The sequence below is a fragment of the Panthera tigris genome, chromosome E3 (assembly GCF_018350195.1).
Source record: "Panthera tigris isolate Pti1 chromosome E3, P.tigris_Pti1_mat1.1, whole genome shotgun sequence".
Lineage (NCBI taxonomy): Eukaryota > Metazoa > Chordata > Mammalia > Carnivora > Felidae > Panthera > Panthera tigris.
The window spans coordinates 37,257,791-37,275,451 of NC_056675.1; the positions used below are offsets into that span (position 1 = coordinate 37,257,791).

At 51.3% G+C, this 17,661-nt stretch overlaps 1 protein-coding gene across 1 annotated transcript in view; it reads left to right on the forward strand.

Moving 5' to 3' along the window:
- The window catches only part of PPL (periplakin), a 46,758-nt gene that overhangs the window by 3,864 nt on the left and 25,233 nt on the right, over nt 1–17,661 (forward strand). The gene's annotated exons all lie outside the window — the stretch shown is intronic.

Consider the following 17,661-nt stretch of genomic DNA (forward strand, 5'->3'; position numbering starts at 1 on the left):
AAAGGGGAGGTCCCTGTGTGGGAGGCAGGGCCCCAGGCTTTAAAGGCTGCTGAAAGGGGTGCATGCCCTCCTGGAAACTGGCTACGGTGCCCTGAGTCTCTTTGTGGTTAAGAGCACGGAGTCTGTTGTCAGCCAGATGTGACTTCAAACCTTAGTTTTGCCCCTTGTGTCTCTGTGACCTTGGACAGGTCACTTAACATCTCTGTCTTAGTTTCTTCATCTGTGAAATGGGATTGATGATAGCAACCCCCAGCTGGTGAAGTTCCTGGGTGCCCTGCCCCAGACCTGACTCACAGTGAGCACTCAATAATACAATACACACTTTTAAGGGTAAGGACAGTGTTGAGCCCATACAACTAACTGGTCTCCTCTCCCTGGGTGGGGCAGGCGCTCAGCTGACTGTCATCCAGTCCCCTTAACATTCACGTGGCCCCCACTTCAAGCAGACGCCTGGAGACACACATGCACACCTTGATCAGTGACAGCTGGAGAGCCTGGAGCCATTTGGAGAGGGTTCTGTCAGAAAAGCTCACCTCCAACCATATGGGAGACTTGTACTGGAGTGATCTGCCCAGCCATTTCTCAAGCACCTACTGTGTGCCCCACACGGCCATGGGTATTATAGCCTCTCATCCTGACACCGTGACAGCCAGGCTGGTGTTTGTGGCTTCTTTCACAAAGGATGACACTGAGGCCAAGAGTAAAGACGCTCATCTTGGGCTCATAGTTCACAGGTGGCTGATGCTGGGGGCCCAGGGGCCCCTGGGAAGGGAAACTGGGTCTTCCCACCCACACCTGGGTCTGGTGGCAGCTGTCTCCAGGGACTGCCCCAGGCCAGATGGTGGAGTCACTGGCTTTTGTATTCCCTGACTCCGCCCCAGCAACCCTGTCACACCTCTCCTTTCTCTGGCTTTGCCCTCACTTGCCCAGTCCTTTTTCTTGGCAGAGGGAAGGAGACCTGATAAATTAGATTCAGAACAGAACAGCAGTGAACCTTTAGAATGGCTGCTGTGGCGTTTCAAGCATTGTCAGGGGCAACCATCTAGGGACAGGAAGTTTTGGGGGAGAGGCTTAGCTCAATTCATACCATTTAGGCAACACCCTAAGGAGGGGTGAGGGGCACCCAGAAGGCCCCCGGGAGAAGAAGCTGCATTTCAAAGCAAGGACCTGGGATTCCCAGCTCCTTTTACTCCAGGCAAGGCTACCTGCCAGTCTCCCAGCCTGCCTGCCCCAGCCTGTCTCTGGAGGGGGAAGAAGGAAGTGGCCTCTGGTCTTTGTTCTCTCTGCTTTTGGTGGTCCTGCGTTTAGCCTCCTGAGCCTGGGAAGGGAGTCCCCTGGGCCCCAGGCAGGAGGCTGCTGGGCCAGCCCTGCACTTTCATCCACTTGGCCTGCCAGCGTAGCTGGAAGCCCAGGCCCTCTTGCCTGGCGTACTTGGAGTGGTAGCCTCTTCGTAGTTTGTGCTTCCACTCTGACACCTCAGTCCCTTCTCCCCATGGCTGCCAGGGAGCTCTTGGCGATATGCAAATCTGATCTTGTCCCCTGTAGCTTAATCCTTGCCCCAGGCTTCCCTTTGCTCCCAGGCCCTGGTTGCTGCAGCCCTGCATAGCACAAATGTGTGCCCTTCACCCTGTCCTTTCCACACTGCATCCAGCCACATGGCCTTTGCCCACACTCTTCCTCCTGCCTGGAATGCCCTTCCCACCCCTTTTGGCTCATTTCTCTTCCTCTCTCTTGGTTGGTCTCTGTTCCTTAGGGAAGCCCTCCCTAACTTTTTGTCTTGCCCATCTCCTGGGTCTTATCTCAGTAGCCATTTGACCCTGCGCCTTTGGGCAGATGGGAATGAAGCTCTGTCTCCTTCCCCTCCTCGTGTCCCCCTCCCCGAGACTGGCTGGTGCAGCACATGTCCTGAATGCATGATTGAGGGTGAGCCATGGGGGACTGCTAAGATTCTCTCCCTCCTTAAACCTGTCACAGAGCACACAGTGGCGTGTGCATGCACACACTCACTGACCAAGAAAGTCAGGGGGGGGACAGAATGAGGGCCTGGATAGAGCACAGCTCTGACTGTGGTCCCTGTCCAGACACCTTCTGTGTGCTCCATAAACAGGCAGCAGCAACAATGCACGGTGGTAAGTGCTAAGATAGTGAAGGCAGAGGGGCCCTGGACCAGCCAATGGGTTTCTGGAAGACCCCCCAGGAGGTAGGTAGAACAGGAGACACCGGGGAGAGGGGTGAGGATGTGGCAGAGGAGGTATGCATCCACTCCCACTCGGGTCAGCATGAAAAGTCATCAGTGGATAAAGTTAATGAAGGGTACAAAGAGTATGTTTGTGTACATTTTAAAAAACATTCATGCAAAGCAATGTAATGTTTCTGGATGCAGACACAGATATGTAGTGAAAGCCTAAAACAGGCTTAGGAGGAAACCAGCAGCTTTAAAATGACCCTACCCCAGAGGAGGGGGCTGGAGGGATAAGAGGTGATCACATCATATTTCTTTGTATACAAAACCCAGAGCAAATAGGGTAGTGTGGGAACATCAGCTAAGACTTGGCGGTAGGATTCTCTTCTGTACTTCTCTGTGTGTTTGAGCTAGACCATGAGTGTTCAGGTCTTTTATTTTTTTATTTATTTATATTTTTTAATGTTTATTTATTTTTGAGACAGAGAGAGACAGAGCATGAATGGGGGAGGGGCAGAGAGAGAGGGAGACACAGAATCTGAAGCAGGCTCCAGGCTCTGAGCCGTCAGCACAGAGCCCGACGCGGGGCTCGAACTCACGGACCGCGAGGTCATGACCTGAGTCGAAGTCAGACGCTCAACCGACTGAGCCACCCAGGCGCCCCAGTTCAGGTCTTTTAAAGTGAGGTGTGAGAGCGTCTCAGAGTCCAGTCAATAGTGGGAGAAGGGGTCTCAGGGAAAAGGAGGAGGTACCTCAGGAGGGACAGGTGCTGAGGCCAGAGGAGCAAGAATGGAGAGCAAGCAGGATGGTTCTGGATGGGGAGACACAAATGGAAAGTCTCAGGAAGTGGGGAGGGTACTTTGTTCACTGGTGACCTTTCAGGCTTATGTACGTGATGCCTCACCCTTCCCCACCGCCCCCCCCACCGTCCCCCACCTTCCCCCCACAGGTGGGAACATACAAGAGGCTCTGGGGTTGAGCTGCTCTAAATTATGATCATGTTGTGTTTCTGAGGTAATAGTACCCAGATCTCTGTCTTCCAGGTGAGGCTCAGAGTTTCAGTAGCTGCCTGAAGATCTGAGCTGCTCTAACATGGGCATTCTGAGCTGGGAGCAGTGCTGGAGTGTGCCAGCTGGCCGCCTGGCCCACCCTTTGCTGGGCGAGGGGTGTGTCAGGTCTAACTTCGCGCCCGGCTGCTCACTGGCTAGCAGCCCCACCTGCTGTCTGCTGACCCTGAAAGGCTGCGTGGCTGCAGGGAAGCAGTCCTGTGCAGAATTCCTTGCTGCCCCAGCAGCCCGGGCTCAGATTTCAGACTCATAACTTTTATGGTTTCCACCCTCCATCCTGGGCACAGGGACATTGTGGTTCCAACTGAAAGTTGAGGAAGCATTCAGAGTTTGTGCCAAGAACTGAGAGGGCTGCCCCAGATAAGCAGCTTGACTCTTCCCAAGTATAAAATGGGCAACCAATGTCCCCTTGTTCCTGAGGGGGAAGCTGAGGCCCATGGGCAGGGACAGAAGGCATGGTGAATAGAGTAGAAAGAACCTGAGTTTGGGAGCCGCAGACCTGCCCTTTAGGCCTGGGTGTGCTGCTTGTCAGCTGTGCCGCTGGCCACATTCCCGCCCCTCTCTGGGCTTGATGAAGGCAGTCACTTCATGCTGTACAGTCACTCCATACCCCCCAAGAACGGTGTCAACCACATAGTAGGTATTCAGTAAACGGTGGTGGAAGGTCTGTTTTGAGTCTGAATTGTAGGAGTGTAACACTGTGGAGAGGATTGGCATGTAGTCGGTGCTTAATAAATGGAGACTGGTACTCCTTGACCACTGGTCTTGAACCCAGAATGATGTCCTGACACCTGGGTGGAATCTGACACCAGATTCCCTGGAGCCCTGTTTAAACCTTGCAAAAATCTTCAAGACTTGCCTTGGTATTACCTGCGGCAGCTTGAACTTCTGCACATGTGGGGTTATGAGAGCCTGAAAGCACATACCTGACATGGGCCTGGAGGTAGGGTGGCCTTCACTGGGTGGAAACAGATTGGGTCATCAAGAAAGGGAACCACAGTTACTATACCAGCAATCTTCTCAGCTTAGGATATACTTCCCCAGGATTAATAGATGGGTGTATAGGATTTTACTGTCTAATTACCACGGCAGTTTCTAGTAAGGAGAGTATCAGTCAATTGACCAATCAATCTGGTATTTACTGGATGTTTCCTGTGTACTGCTTTCTTACAAGGCTTCCTTCCTATAGAGATCTGGGGATTCTAACTCAATCTGCACCCCTTAACACTGTGACACAATGCTGTGGTTTGTTTCCTGGTTCCCAGCCCTGGCTGCACATTAGAATCATCACAGGAGGGGCGCCTGGGTGGCGCGGTCGGTTAAGCGTCCGACTTCAGCCAGGTCACGATCTCGCGGTCTGTGAGTTCGAGCCCCGCGTCGGGCTCTGGGCTGATGGCTCAGAGCCTGGAGCCTGTTTCCGATTCTGTGTCTCCCTCTCTCTGCCCCTCCCCCGTTCATGCTCTGTCTGTCTCTCTCTGTCCCAAAAAAAAAAAACAAAAAAAAAAAAAAAACACGTTGAAAAAAAGAATCATCACAGGAGCTTTTAAAAGTGATGTCCAGGCCGTGTCGCAAACTGATGAAGTCAGAATCTCTGGGGTGGAGCTCGCACTTCAGTCTTCTGTTGGGTAGCCAGGGGCACAAACCACACATTTACACTGATTACTTCCACCCCTCTTGTCCTTGAGGTATGCACACCTTGCTTTCCTTTGCCTTTTCAGTAGCAGCTGCCTGGTCTGTTGTGCTGTATTCTTTTACTCTCAAACTTCCTGCATCTTTCCGTTTCAGGTGTGTGTTTTGTAAAATGGCACAGAACTGCTTTTGTTTTGTTTTGTTTTTTGTTGTTGTTTTTCGTATTCTCACCCAAGAGTCTTCTATTTTAATAGGAGAGTTTAACTCATTCATGTTTATTGTAATGACTGATGTGTTTGGAACTATCCCTGCCATGTTAGTTTGTATTTCCTATTTATCATGCTTTCTCTTTGTTTCTTTTTGGCCCTTCTCTGCATTTTATTGGATCAAGCTATATTTTCACAATTAAGATAGGATAGAAGACCTGAATGGGACAGAGTGGATGAAAATACCCTGGCCCAGACAATTATAGTCATCAGTGTGTTTTTTCTAATCATGCCTATTAAGTTATAAAACTTTGAGCTTACATATCTTTTTGGGGGTGGGATGGCTTAATTCAAGGCCTTGCATAGGTTTGGGGTTCAATAAATAAGTATTGAATTGAGCAGATGTTTGATAGCATGCTAATAATTCCTGTCTCAGGGGCTGGTAATGGAGAAGGGCCTATTTGGGGGTGGAGAGATGACAAGGAGTTGGGAGGGGGTGGTGAAAGTTTATTCAGCAATGACTGATTCCCTGGAAAACTGACTGGGGTCACAGTAGTCACCAGTTTGGATGCTTACTAGCCCAATGGCCCCAGGCAAATTGCCCCTCCTCCCTAGGCTCAGTCTATACACTGGGAGCAATTGCACTTAGTACCAATCTTGAGGGGTTGTTAGGAGAATCAGAGTGGAAACGTGTGTCAGGCACTGGGGTAGGGTGTGGCCCAGGGAGGTGTTCCTTCTGCGCCAATTCCTTCCTCCCAAAAGGCCTGCTCAGAGAGACAGACTGGGATCCCCTCGTGATGGCATCTTGGGAGAAGTTCTCAGACTCATTTGCCACCACTGTTACTCAACCAGCAGGATTCATTGTATCAAGGAAGACACCAACGAGATGTAAATCACTAGGCCTCCCCTGAGTGGTGAACTCCTTGTTGATTCATCCTAGATCCCCAGTGTCTCCCTGTCATTTTGTGGTTTGGTATTGATGTCCCCCTTGTTCTGAGAAGGTCGCTCTGGAGTCTGTTCAGATCTAGGCACTGCTACTTCCCAGCTGTGTGATGTCGGGTGGGTTTCTCATCCTCTCCAAGCCTCCATCATCTTCGTCTGGAAAATGGGGGTGTAGGAATTGCGGCCATGCAATAACACATCTGCTCAATTCAATACCTATTTATTGAGCCCACGCCTATGCAAGGCTTGGAATTAAGGGCAACAAAGGGCCCCCCAAAAGGTGACTACATTCTTTCTGTCCAAAAGTTTATAGCCTAATGGGCAGGATTTTTTTTTTTTAATGTTTATTTTTGAGAGAGTGCATGCACAGAGGAGGTGGGGGAGGACAGAGGATCTGAAGCGGGCTCAGGGCTGACAGCACAGAGCCTGATGTGGGGCTCAAACCCACAAACTGACATCGTGATCTGAACTGAAGTTGGTGGCTTAGCCGACTGAGCCACCCAGGTGCCCCAATCAGCCAGGCAGTGTTTAAAGAAAACGGGAGCTGAAGGACACCCAGTACCGGAAATAAGCCTTCCACCAGGACTGGATGTTCCTAGGGAGCTGCTTATGCCCTGGCTGGCCCTAGAGGCAGGCAGGACCCAGGCGAGGATGACCCTGGCCAACAGGCAGCCAGGTAACTTCTCTGGGCTCTGGGATGGGTGAGGCTGGTTCTGGGGAGAGGTGTGCACTCCTATGCATTCCAGACATTCCAAAGCTGATGCCTCCTGCCTACCCTTCCCGTACTCCTGTGCACACCCACTGAGACAGAATTAACCCCAAAAGGGAGGGACAGTAGATGTGATCAAGGGGAACATGGGGGGCTGACTTCGGGCTGGGAGACAAGGTGGTCCTGGCCAAGAAAGGAGGGCAGTTCCCACTAGATGTGACCTGTGCCTACCACATCCCATCTCTACACACAGAAAGAGAAAGTTGGGTTGTGACCAGTGGGGGACAGAGCAGTTATAGGCAGGCAGGGACAGCTGGGGCAGGGGCTTATGGCAGGGCTGTGGCACTTATTGTCTCTGGGGATGTGATCTATTCCCAGAGTGGCAGGTCATGAAAGAGGCCAGGACAGGAAAGAGGCCTGCCTGAAGGGAGGGATGGCTAGGAAGCTAGCCAAATGCCCCTGACTCTGACTTGTGGCCTATGGCCAAGGATGCTGCAGCTCTGGGGGCCTGGAAGGGGCATTGGGCTGTGGTTTATGTGCCCTGGCACTCTACACCCAGGTGCCATGCTCTGCTGGGTACAGCTGGGAGCCCTGGATTGTTTTGAAGTCAGACAGCCAGGAACCTGGAGATAAGGCCTGGCCTTGGGACAGGTGCCTGGGCAGCCTGAGTTGGTCTGGTGGGATAGTGGCAGAGAGCAAAGGGAATGATAATTTACTAAGTGTCCCGAGGTACCAGGCTCTGAGCAGGACCACTAGATGTCCTGAGCTTTATTATGGAAGAACTGACGGGCTTAGAGCCAAGTGGTCCGGAAGGCACAAAATCACCTAAAATTGCACCGTCCTCCTTGGGAACCACTGCCCACATGAAGTGTGCTTAGAACTAGCTCAGATGTGCTGCAGGTTAAGACTACATGCTGGGCTTTGGAAGACATGATATGAAAAAGGCTTGTAAAATATCACATTAATAATGTTCTGGGGTGCTTGGGTGGCTCAGTTGGTTAAGCCTCTGACTCTTAATTTCGGCTCAGGTCGTGATCTCACGGTCGTGAGATCAAGCCCCATGTCAGACTCTGCTTGGTGTTCTCTCTCTCTCTCTCTCTCCCTCTCTCTCTCTCTCTCCCTCTCCCTCTCCCTCTCCCTCTCCCTCTCCCTCTCCCTCTCCCTCTCCCTCTCCCTCTCCCTCTCCCTCTCCCTCTCCCTCTCTCTCCCTGCCTCTACCCTGCTCGCACGCTCTGTCTCTCTCTCTCTCAAAATAAATGAACATTAAAAAAAAAATTATGTTCTGTCGACTACCTATCAAAATAATTTTTTAGATATATTAGGTTAAATAAAATATTGTGTAAACATTAAGTTCACCTATTTCTTTTGACTTTTTTCATGTGGCTGTGAGAAAAATTTACAAACATGGCTCGCAGCCTATTTCTGTTACACAGCAGTGCCCTTGAACGCAAAGGGACATAGTACCAAACCCTCTCTTGGGGGCGTTTCCTACCTATTAAGTGTGTCTTTCCGTTTGCCACTCTGGTAGTAGATACCATAACCCTGTTTATGGATGAGGAAATTGAAGTGGGCAGAGGAAACGGCACGTTGAGTTTCACCAGACGCTGGCACAGCTCATGGACGCGTTGCTGGGACCAGCATTGTGTTGAGACCTGTACACATGGCAATGGACAAAACAGACCGAAGCCCAGAAATTCTGAGCCATTCCCATGGTGCTTTACAGGGATTGTCTCCTTGAAGTGTCTCAACCCTCTGGGGTGGGACCGAGTCTTAGCTCCATTTCACAGAAAACAGGTACAGGGAGGCTAAGGAGCCCCCCCAGGTCAGACCAACACCAGAGTCCATGTTTGTTTCCCTGCATCAAGATGACTCAGTTTTCCTCCCTGCAGGCAGGATAGAGAGGAAAATGGGCCCGCTGGTTCAGCGTGACTTGGGCACAGAGGGCTGAAGGCGGCAAGGGTGGCTGTCACTGCTAGCTGGAGGGTTGGTCATTCGCAGTGTCCTTGGAAGGCCTGGGTCTCTCGTGGAGGGCGGAGGCTGGGAAGCAGGCTCGGGAAGGAGATAGAGAGGCTGAGCCTGTAGCCAGTAAACCAATGGGCCTGTAGCCAGTAAACCAAGTCTTAGCCAGGATGGTCCCGGAGGAGATCTAGGGACAGAGACCCGTAGAAGGCACAGCCGCTGCAAAAGCCCTGAGGAAGAAAAAGCTGGGCACAGGTTGAGGGCTGAGGGTCCTGTAGGCTGTGGGCAGGAGCATGAGCTCTGGTCTCAGAGCGTTTGGGCGCCCTGGCAAGTTGGAGGCCGGACAGTGGTGAGATCTGGTTGCATTGTTGAAATGCACTGACGCTGGCTCGGGAGACAGTTGGGCGTGGACAGTGGTCCAGGTGAGCGACAGCAGCCTTGATCAGGTTGAAACCGTGGAGCACAGGGAGGGTGGAGGCACAGGAGATTGGTTCCCAGGAGGAACCAGGGGAGGGGAAGGCGGGCATCAGGGGTTCTGCTTGAACAACCAGGTAGACAGGCCCATCTTGCCGCTTGTGTGGTTTCCCTCCTGCAGACAGGGGAAAGTCTTGAGAACAACAGAAACCCTGTGGTGGAAACACCCACGGCCTTCAAATCCCACATCTGATTCTAAGCCCAATCCTAAGATAGTTCGGCCCCACCAGGCCTGGGACCCACACCCTCCCAGCAGCCTCACTGCCCGTATATGCACACCAGCCTCTCCCTGCATGGACTGGGGAACACATGTCCAAATGTTGAAGTTACCTGAGAAGCTCCCGTGCCTGGGCGAGGCGACATCCTCAAGGAAGAGCCAGAGCATGTCTTGGCTTGTACAAGGATCAGTGTGAATGGCACGGTAGCTTTCTTTAGCTTCCCGGTGCCAGCGGGTTCTGACATTGGGACTGGGCTGCTGGCTTTTATCAGCTCCTTAAAAGGAGCCCAGGTCTCTGGACAGTGACCCCAAGTGGAAGCAGAGAGCCCGGGCTGTCCCATGCAGCAGCATTTTCTCATTTAACCCCTGGCCCAGCTCGGTGGCATGCGTTTTGTGATGACCCCCACTGACAGATGGGGAAACTGAGGCTCAGAGAGGCTGAGTAATTCACAGTGTAGTAAGGACTGAGACAGGATTCAAATCCAGGCCAGCTGCCTTCTTTCTGGGTGCTTTAATCATTAGGCCATACTACCCCTTGAGCTGTGGAAAAGGGTGAGGGACACCTGCACAGAATTAAAGTGGGAAGAGGGGCCTAGCGGTGGGGGGGGGAGTGGGGGGTGGATGAGTGTCTCCTGAGATGCCTGTGTTCTCTTTTCCTGCCCATGTACTCCATCTATGGTGTCTAGATGATCTGGGTGCCACCTCTGTCCCCATTTCTCTGGACAGCACCTCTGCTGGCCAGCTGACCAGCTCCCCACATTGCTGCTGACCTACTGGGCTGTGAGTGGCCACCTCTAAAGCAGGTTGGACTGTGGTTATTGAGTTTCTAACTCCTGGTGAGAGAATGGAGTACCTGATGCCATTTAAGGCTCTCACACTCTCTCCCTGCAGTTCTAATTCTCTGAGTACATCCTGGACACAAAGAGGTACCTGTTCCAGGCTGGCGCCTGCGGCTCAGACCCAAAAAGCCCTTGTTTGTCCCTCAACGTGTCCTCAAACCTGGCCCAGGGCTCTGAGGACATGTCAGGTAGCCCCCTGACCAGCCTGCCCCCCATTTTTCCTTCCTTGTGCCAGGAGTCTCATTCGCAGGCGAGGCCATATAAATGGGGCACCTTGGACAGGACCCTCGCCCTCCTGGGCCCTTGCCAGACTCTGGCTTCCTCAGCCCAGGTGAAGAAAATGAGGGCCCATTCTCTGGAGAAATGGGCCCCAATCTGCCAGTGACCCCCACCTGCTTGTTCAGCCCTCACAGCAGCACCTGGGCTGGGCTGAGGGGGCTGTTGTGGAGACAGCTGTATCCTGAGTCCCACCAGCCTTTACCAGGTGGGGTCTTGGGCCACGGCACCCCACCTCCTCTCTGCCTATCCATAGGGGATTGTCCCGGATGCCATTCCTGTCACCAAGAAGCATCCGCTCCTGTAGGGGTTTGCCGGAAAACCCAGAAATCTGGAAGGAAACTTTTCTTTAAAAACTAAACTATAGACTAGGGGTGCCTGGGTGGCTCAGTCGGGTCAGGCCCGTGGGTTTGGGCCCCATGTCAGGCTCTGTGCTGATGGTGCAGAGCCTGCTTGGGATCCTCTCTCTCCTTCTCTCTCTGCCCCTCCCCTGCTCACACTACACTGTCTCTGTCTCTCTCAAAAATGAATAAATAAACTTAAAAAAAAAAAAAAGCTGAACTATAGACTCATTTCTGACTCCCCAGTTTTCCCCTAATGTCCTTTTTCTGTTCCAGGACCTCACATTGCATTTAGCAGAATCACATCTCCTTGACTCCTCCGGGCTAACACTTCCTCAGTCTTGTCTTTCGTTACCTTGATTCTTTTGAAGAGGGCTGGTCAGGTGTTTCGTAGACCGTCCCGCAGTCTGGGCTTGTCTGCTGGCTCCCAGCCATGAGGTGGAGGTCATATATTGGAAAGGGTTCCTTGGAAGCAATCTTGTGTCCTCCTTGGTACCCAGTGTCGGGAGTTCTACCCTGTCGACATGGCTTCTGTCCTTTCCACTGTGGACTTACTGATTTTTCAGAAGGAACCTGTTTTACAGAACCAAGTGCCACTGGCAGCAGGAGTCTGTGTGCACAGCTCGGGGAGTGGTGTGAGGGCTCAGGAGCATTGTGACTGGCACCCCCACCGTGGGGAGTACAAGTGCAATGAACACGTGTTGTGTGAATGAATGGTCATCCTCACCATTCGTGAGGCCCCTGCGATGTGCTGGATAATTTGAGTTCCTTCACTGAACGAGTACTGTTTAAATGTCTCCTAGGCACCAGATACTGATTAGGCGCTGGTGAAACCAGGGACACCCCACTCGTGCACCTAAATGATCTCTGATCTGCTTTGGGGACTCCAGAGGCTTCCCTGAACCTCTAGCTCGGTCCATGAACCCCAAAATGGTCTTTGAAACTCAATTCAGGTGTTTCTAGAAATGTTCCTGACCCTCCCCCACCCACCTCACTCAGCTAGGGAGGATGGACTATTCCCATTTTACAGATGGTGAAACAGAGGTTCGGGAACATCAAGCAGTTTCTCCAAGGTTATACCAGTGGTTGGCACAGTCAGGATTTGAACCCTACCTGGCTCCAGATACCGGCCACCTCCTCTATGAGTTTGGGTAGGGGCCTTTGCTTCCGAGGGCCATGGTTTGCTCGTCTGTGTAATGAGCATGTGGGGCTGGATGGCTTCCCAGACACCTTCTAGTGCCAAAGGCCACTGCCCTGAGAACCTGTGTCCATGTTAAACTTCTGAGTAAGTAGAAGGAGGCTGGGTGTGTCCCTCTCTAAGCCTGTCACTCAGACCTGCCTGCCTTTTCCGGGGTGGGGGCACCTCAGCTTTCCTGGCTCAGCTGGTGATTGTCATCTCTGTGGGTGCAACAGGACTGGATGGGGGTGGTGGGGAAGGGCTGTATCTTGGTCTCCATCAGTCAGGCTGATGCCCCATCTGGCTGCCCCAGTGGGGCTTATTAGTGAGATGAAAAGCTGGACCTGCCAGGCCAGTTCCCAGCCCTTTGGGGATCTGTGCCCCCTCCCTGCAAGTTCCTGACCTGCCCACATTCCTGCACTCCTGGCAGGAGGCTTTGAGCTCTCAGAAGAACAGTGCCCTGGGCTCTCCTGGCCAAAATGCAGGATCTTATGGGGCTTCTCATTCAGGATCCAAACCCACAAGGCAAAAGTGCTAGGACTGTGTTCCAGAGGCCTGGCTTAGAACCCCAGCTCTCCTTGTTTTCTGGCAATCAGACTGTGGCCAAGTTATTGAATCACTTTGTGCCTCAGTTTCCCCATCTGTAAAATTGGAGAACATTGCTACTGCAGGCTCTGGTAGGATTAAAGAAACGAATCTGTATGTGACTTGCTTAGCACTGATGGGCAAGTGGTGGACTCTGTGTGTTAACTAGCATCTTCCAGACAGCTGAGCATAGCCTGGAACTGGTCTAGCTTTCATGGAAAACAGGATAAAAGGCAGGAGGGCTCAGAGGTTGGCAGAAGAAGAAACACGTCCCTATCACTTAAAAATGGCACTTGACAATATTTTTGTTTTCAGCTTTATTTATTTATTTGCTTATTTATTTTTCAATGTTTATTTTTGAGAGCATGCAAGAGTGGGGGAGGGGCAGAGAGAGAAGAAGGGAGGGACAGAGAGAAAGGGGGACAGAGGATCCAAAGCGGGCTCTGTGCTGACAGCAGAGAGCCCGATGCGGGGCTCAAACTCATGAGCCGTGTGATCATGACCTGAGCCAAAGTTGGACCCTCAACCAGCTAAGCCACCCAGTGCCCTGTTATCAGCTTTATTGAGAGATAACCCACATACTGTACCATTTACTCGTTTAAGGTGTACAATTAAGTGGTTTTTAATTACACAACTATCACCACAACCAGCTTTAGAATATTTTCATCACCCCAAAAAGATACCCCATAACCCTTCAGAGCTTATTTGACGGCCCTCCTGCCCACCCCCTCGCCCCCACTCAGCCTGGGCAGCCACTAATACGCTTTCTGCTTCTATGGATTGGCCTATTCTAGATACTTCATATAGATGGAGTCATACTGTATGTGACATTTTGTGTCTATCTCCTGTCAGTGTGATGGTTTTGCAGTTCATCCACGCTCTAGCAGGTGTCAGTTTGTGCCTCCTTTTTATGCTAAGTACTATTCCATTGTATGAATCTTCCACATTTTGTGTATCCATTCATCAGTTGATGAACATTTGTGTTGTTTCCATTTGGGGGCTCTTGTCAATAGTGCTATTATGAACATTTGTGTTTGATTCAAGTTTTCATGTGGACCTATGTTTTAATTTCTTTTGGGAAGATACTTAGGAATGGAATTGCTGGGTCATGTGGCAACTTTATGTTTAACTTTTGTTTTCGTTTTTGTTTTTTAAATTTTTTTAACAATTACTTATTTTTTGAGAGACAGAGCATGACCGGGGGAGGGGAAGATAAAGAGAGGGAGACAGAGAATCGGAAGTAGGCTCCAGGCTCAAAGCAGTCAGCACAGAGCCTGACACGGGGATCGAACTCACAAACCGTGAGATCATGATCTCATCCAAAGTCGGATGCTCAACTGACTGAGCCACCCAGGCGCCCATAGGTTTAACTTTTTGAGGGAGCAACTTCCAGAATTTCCAAAGCAGCCCCACCATTTTACAGTTCCCACGAGCTGTGAGCAAGGGTTCTGATTTCTCTGTATCCTTGTCACCAAATCGTTATGGTCTTTTTGATTATTACCTTTTTAGTGGGTGAGAAGTGATATCCCATTGTGGCCTAGGGCACTTGGCATTGTAAGTTCATCTGTTACATGCCTAGGATGTGCTGGCAGTCCTGTAGAATTGTCACATGGGGTCATTAAAGGCATCGACTTGGGGGCCTGCCTGGGTTGGAATCCTGGCTCTAACACTTAATTACTCTGTGACTTTAGGAAAGTTACTGAAACTCGTTGGTCCTCAGATTCCACATCTGCAAAGTGGGGATAATAAGATGATTACCCACTGGGCCAACACCTACCTCCCAGAGTTGTCATGAAAATTAAGTAAGAAATGAGTGGAGAGCCTGGCGCGTGGAAAGTAAATCTGAGCTCGTAGTATTTTGGGGACAGCAGTTGTTGCTGGAGGTTGGCTTGTGACTTTTTTTCCAGTGCCCCTGTGAGGAACTGTGAGCCCAGTGTTTGACAAAGTGGCCTGTGGAGCAAGACTGCCTGAGAAGAGAGTCTGGGAGCCTCATTCATAAGCTGTGTAACGCTGGGCAAGCACCTTGACATCTCTGAACCTTGGTTTCCTATAACCTATCCATAAAGTGTCACACAAACCTTCCCAGGGGCTTAGGGTGAGGGTGTTGTCGAGGCGGTGCCTGTGAACATGCCTGATGTCTGGTGAAGCATGTGCATCGTCACATTACCGTGATGCCTTGGTGGTCATCTCCTGTTAACAGATGGGTAAACTGAGGCACCTCGAGGGAAAGGCGCTTGCCTGAGATGGTCCAAGCAGAAAATGCCCTCTCTGGACTTGGAACTCATGCCTGTCTGGCCAGAAGCTCCCACTGAACCCTCCTCTCTTCTCTGCCAGGAACACCAGGTTCCCGGGACTGGCTGTTCGACCCCCTCCTTTGTCCCCTTGTGGTGCTGGGCTTTGGCTGGGTCCAGGCAGGGCCCAAGGCAGGGTCCAGGAGGCGCTTTCCTCACACTGCCCAGTCAATGAAGGGCCTGGTTTGGGAGCTGGCCGCATGTCCTGAGGTGGGGCTGGGCCAGGCCGAAGGCTCCCACCTACTCCACATTGCACCTTCCCCATGCTGGCTCGAGCAGTCATGGGTTAACTCTTTGGGTTCAGATTCACTCCATCTGAGTGCAGCAGGCCAGGCTGAGGATCAGTGGTTCTGTGTGGGGAGGGGCCTGGAAATGCTCATGTTCCCCACGTGGTCTGACAAGCCAGGCCGTGGGGGTTCTGGGCTCAGCCCATGACCTGGTAGCCCTTCCTTACTGGGATCCTCTACACATACTCCTTTCTTCTCAGCCTTCCTTGCCTTCTCCGCTGAATACCACCTTTCTGTGCTGCAGGACTGCTCAGAGCCTTTACTGGCTCATGGACTTCTACAGGGGCCAGGTTTTCCTAACTGCCTTGACTGACAAAGGCTTTGTTCTAGGAGTGATTTACAGGACTGAGGTTTCTGGGACCCTACTTTAGGAAAGGCTGCCTCCTTGATTGACTTAGCAGAGGGTGCAGCCTGGGTCTTGTTTCTTTCCCCTGGTTCCTATGTGTCCAGGCCTGGCACAGAGCAGGCTCTCAGGCAGGGTTTGAGGCATGGATGGACAGGCTCACAGGTTTTGTTTGCTGTGCCAGTCTCTGACCCCCTCCTCGGCTCTCCCCCCACCCGTACCAGTAATACCTGCAGTGGTGGACCCTGAAATCCGGGGGTATCAGTGTCCCTTGGAGAACCTGTATAAGCAAAAGCAATAATAATACACCTTCCTGGGCTCAGCTCTGGAGATGCAGATTCAGAGGGTCTGGGTTAGGGCTTGGGAATCTGAATGTTTCATGCCACAGTAGGTGGGTCCCAGGCCTTGATTTGGAAATTCCACTCTGAAGAGGGGGTGGCCTGACCTGCCCTGGGCTGACCCACCTCGAGGGACATGCCTAGACCCCAAACTCTTCCTCATTCTTCAGAACCTAGCCCCCATACCTCTTTCAGGAAGCCTTCAGTGACCAGTCCCATCCCCACCCACCAGCCAGGAGGCTCCTCTGAGCATCCCTAGCCCTCTATCTCAATCTTGTGACTATTTTTGTAAATGCTGATTTCCTCCCCATCTAGCGGGGTGACCTCTCAGAGGGTGAGGCTTTGTCTGTGTGCAGTGCTGGGCCTGGCATACAGTAGGCGCTTAATGTGTGCAGGTGGAATGAAACTTCTGGGTTCTGGGCTGCCTGGGCTCCTCTGTGGAGTCATTACAAAAGGGTTTTCAATGGAGATTGGGGAATTAAGTGCTAATCTTGACCATTACTGACTGGCTGGGTGACATTGGCCAAGTTGCATTCCCTCTCTGTTTTTTGTTTCTTCCTTTGTTTTTTTCTTAAAAATTTTTTTTAACGTTTATTTATTTTTGAGACAGAGAGAGACAGAGCATGAACGGGGGAGGGGCATAGACAGAGGGAGACACAGAATCGGAAACAGGCTCCAGGCTCTGAGCCATCTGCCCAGAGCCTGACGCGGGGCTCGAACCCACGGACCGCGAGATCGTGACCTGAGCCGAAGTTGGACGCTTAACCGACTGAGCCACCCAGGCGCCCCTGTTTCTTCCTTTGTTGAAGGAAAACAACAATAGAGGCGGGGCTGCGTACACATCAGTAACGCTCCTTAACAACTATAACCACAAACCTTTGGGACCGAATAGGTGCCCAGCTCTTTGCCTGCACAACCTCCCTCCCGTTCTCACACCCCACCCGGAAAGCTACGTTGAATCAGAAAACTCTTCTGATTTCAAGTCTCAGTTTGGTGCTAACCCAGCTCTGACTTGATCATGATACATGCCAAGGCCCGCTTTTCAGCAAGAGAGGGCAGGGTTAGGCTTTGATGTGTGCAGGCGACCAAGTGTCCAGGTAGAACGTAATGTCATTGTGTTTCCGTAGAGTTTATTCTGAGTGCATAGATTGAAAGTGCCAGATATTTAATCCTCAATAGCTTGCATGAAAACTTGGGTCGGAATGTTCACAGCAGCATGATTCCTAATGGCCAAAAGGTGGAAACAACTCAAATGTCCATCAACTGAGGACTAGATAAACAAAATGTGATCTATTCATGCAGTGGAACCTTATTCAGCCATAAAAAGGAATGTCATGTGCTATAACCTGAATGAACCTCAGAAATACCATGCTAAGTAAAAGAAGCCAGATACATTATACGATCGCATTTGTGTGAGATGTCTAGAAGAGGCAAATCTATAGGGATAGAAAGTAGAGTAGTGGGGGCTGGGGGGAGAGACAATGGGGAGTGGCTGCTAATGGGGTTTCTTTTGGGGTGACAAAAATGTTCTGGAACTAGATAGCAATGATAGCTGTGTAACCTTGTGAGTACGCTAAAACCCACTGAATTAGAGGTTTTGAAAGGTTGAATTTTATGGTATGTGAATTCTATCTCAGTAAAAAACGGGGAAAAAAGAACACAGTGAGGGTGTTCTGCCAAAATGGAAAAATAGAAGCCCTTGCCCCATGCTGCCTCATCTCTGTGGCTTTAGTGATGTCACCCCAGGGCGGGGGTGGGGGGGGGCTCCCTCTGAGGCTGGTGGGGACCCTGGCCCACCT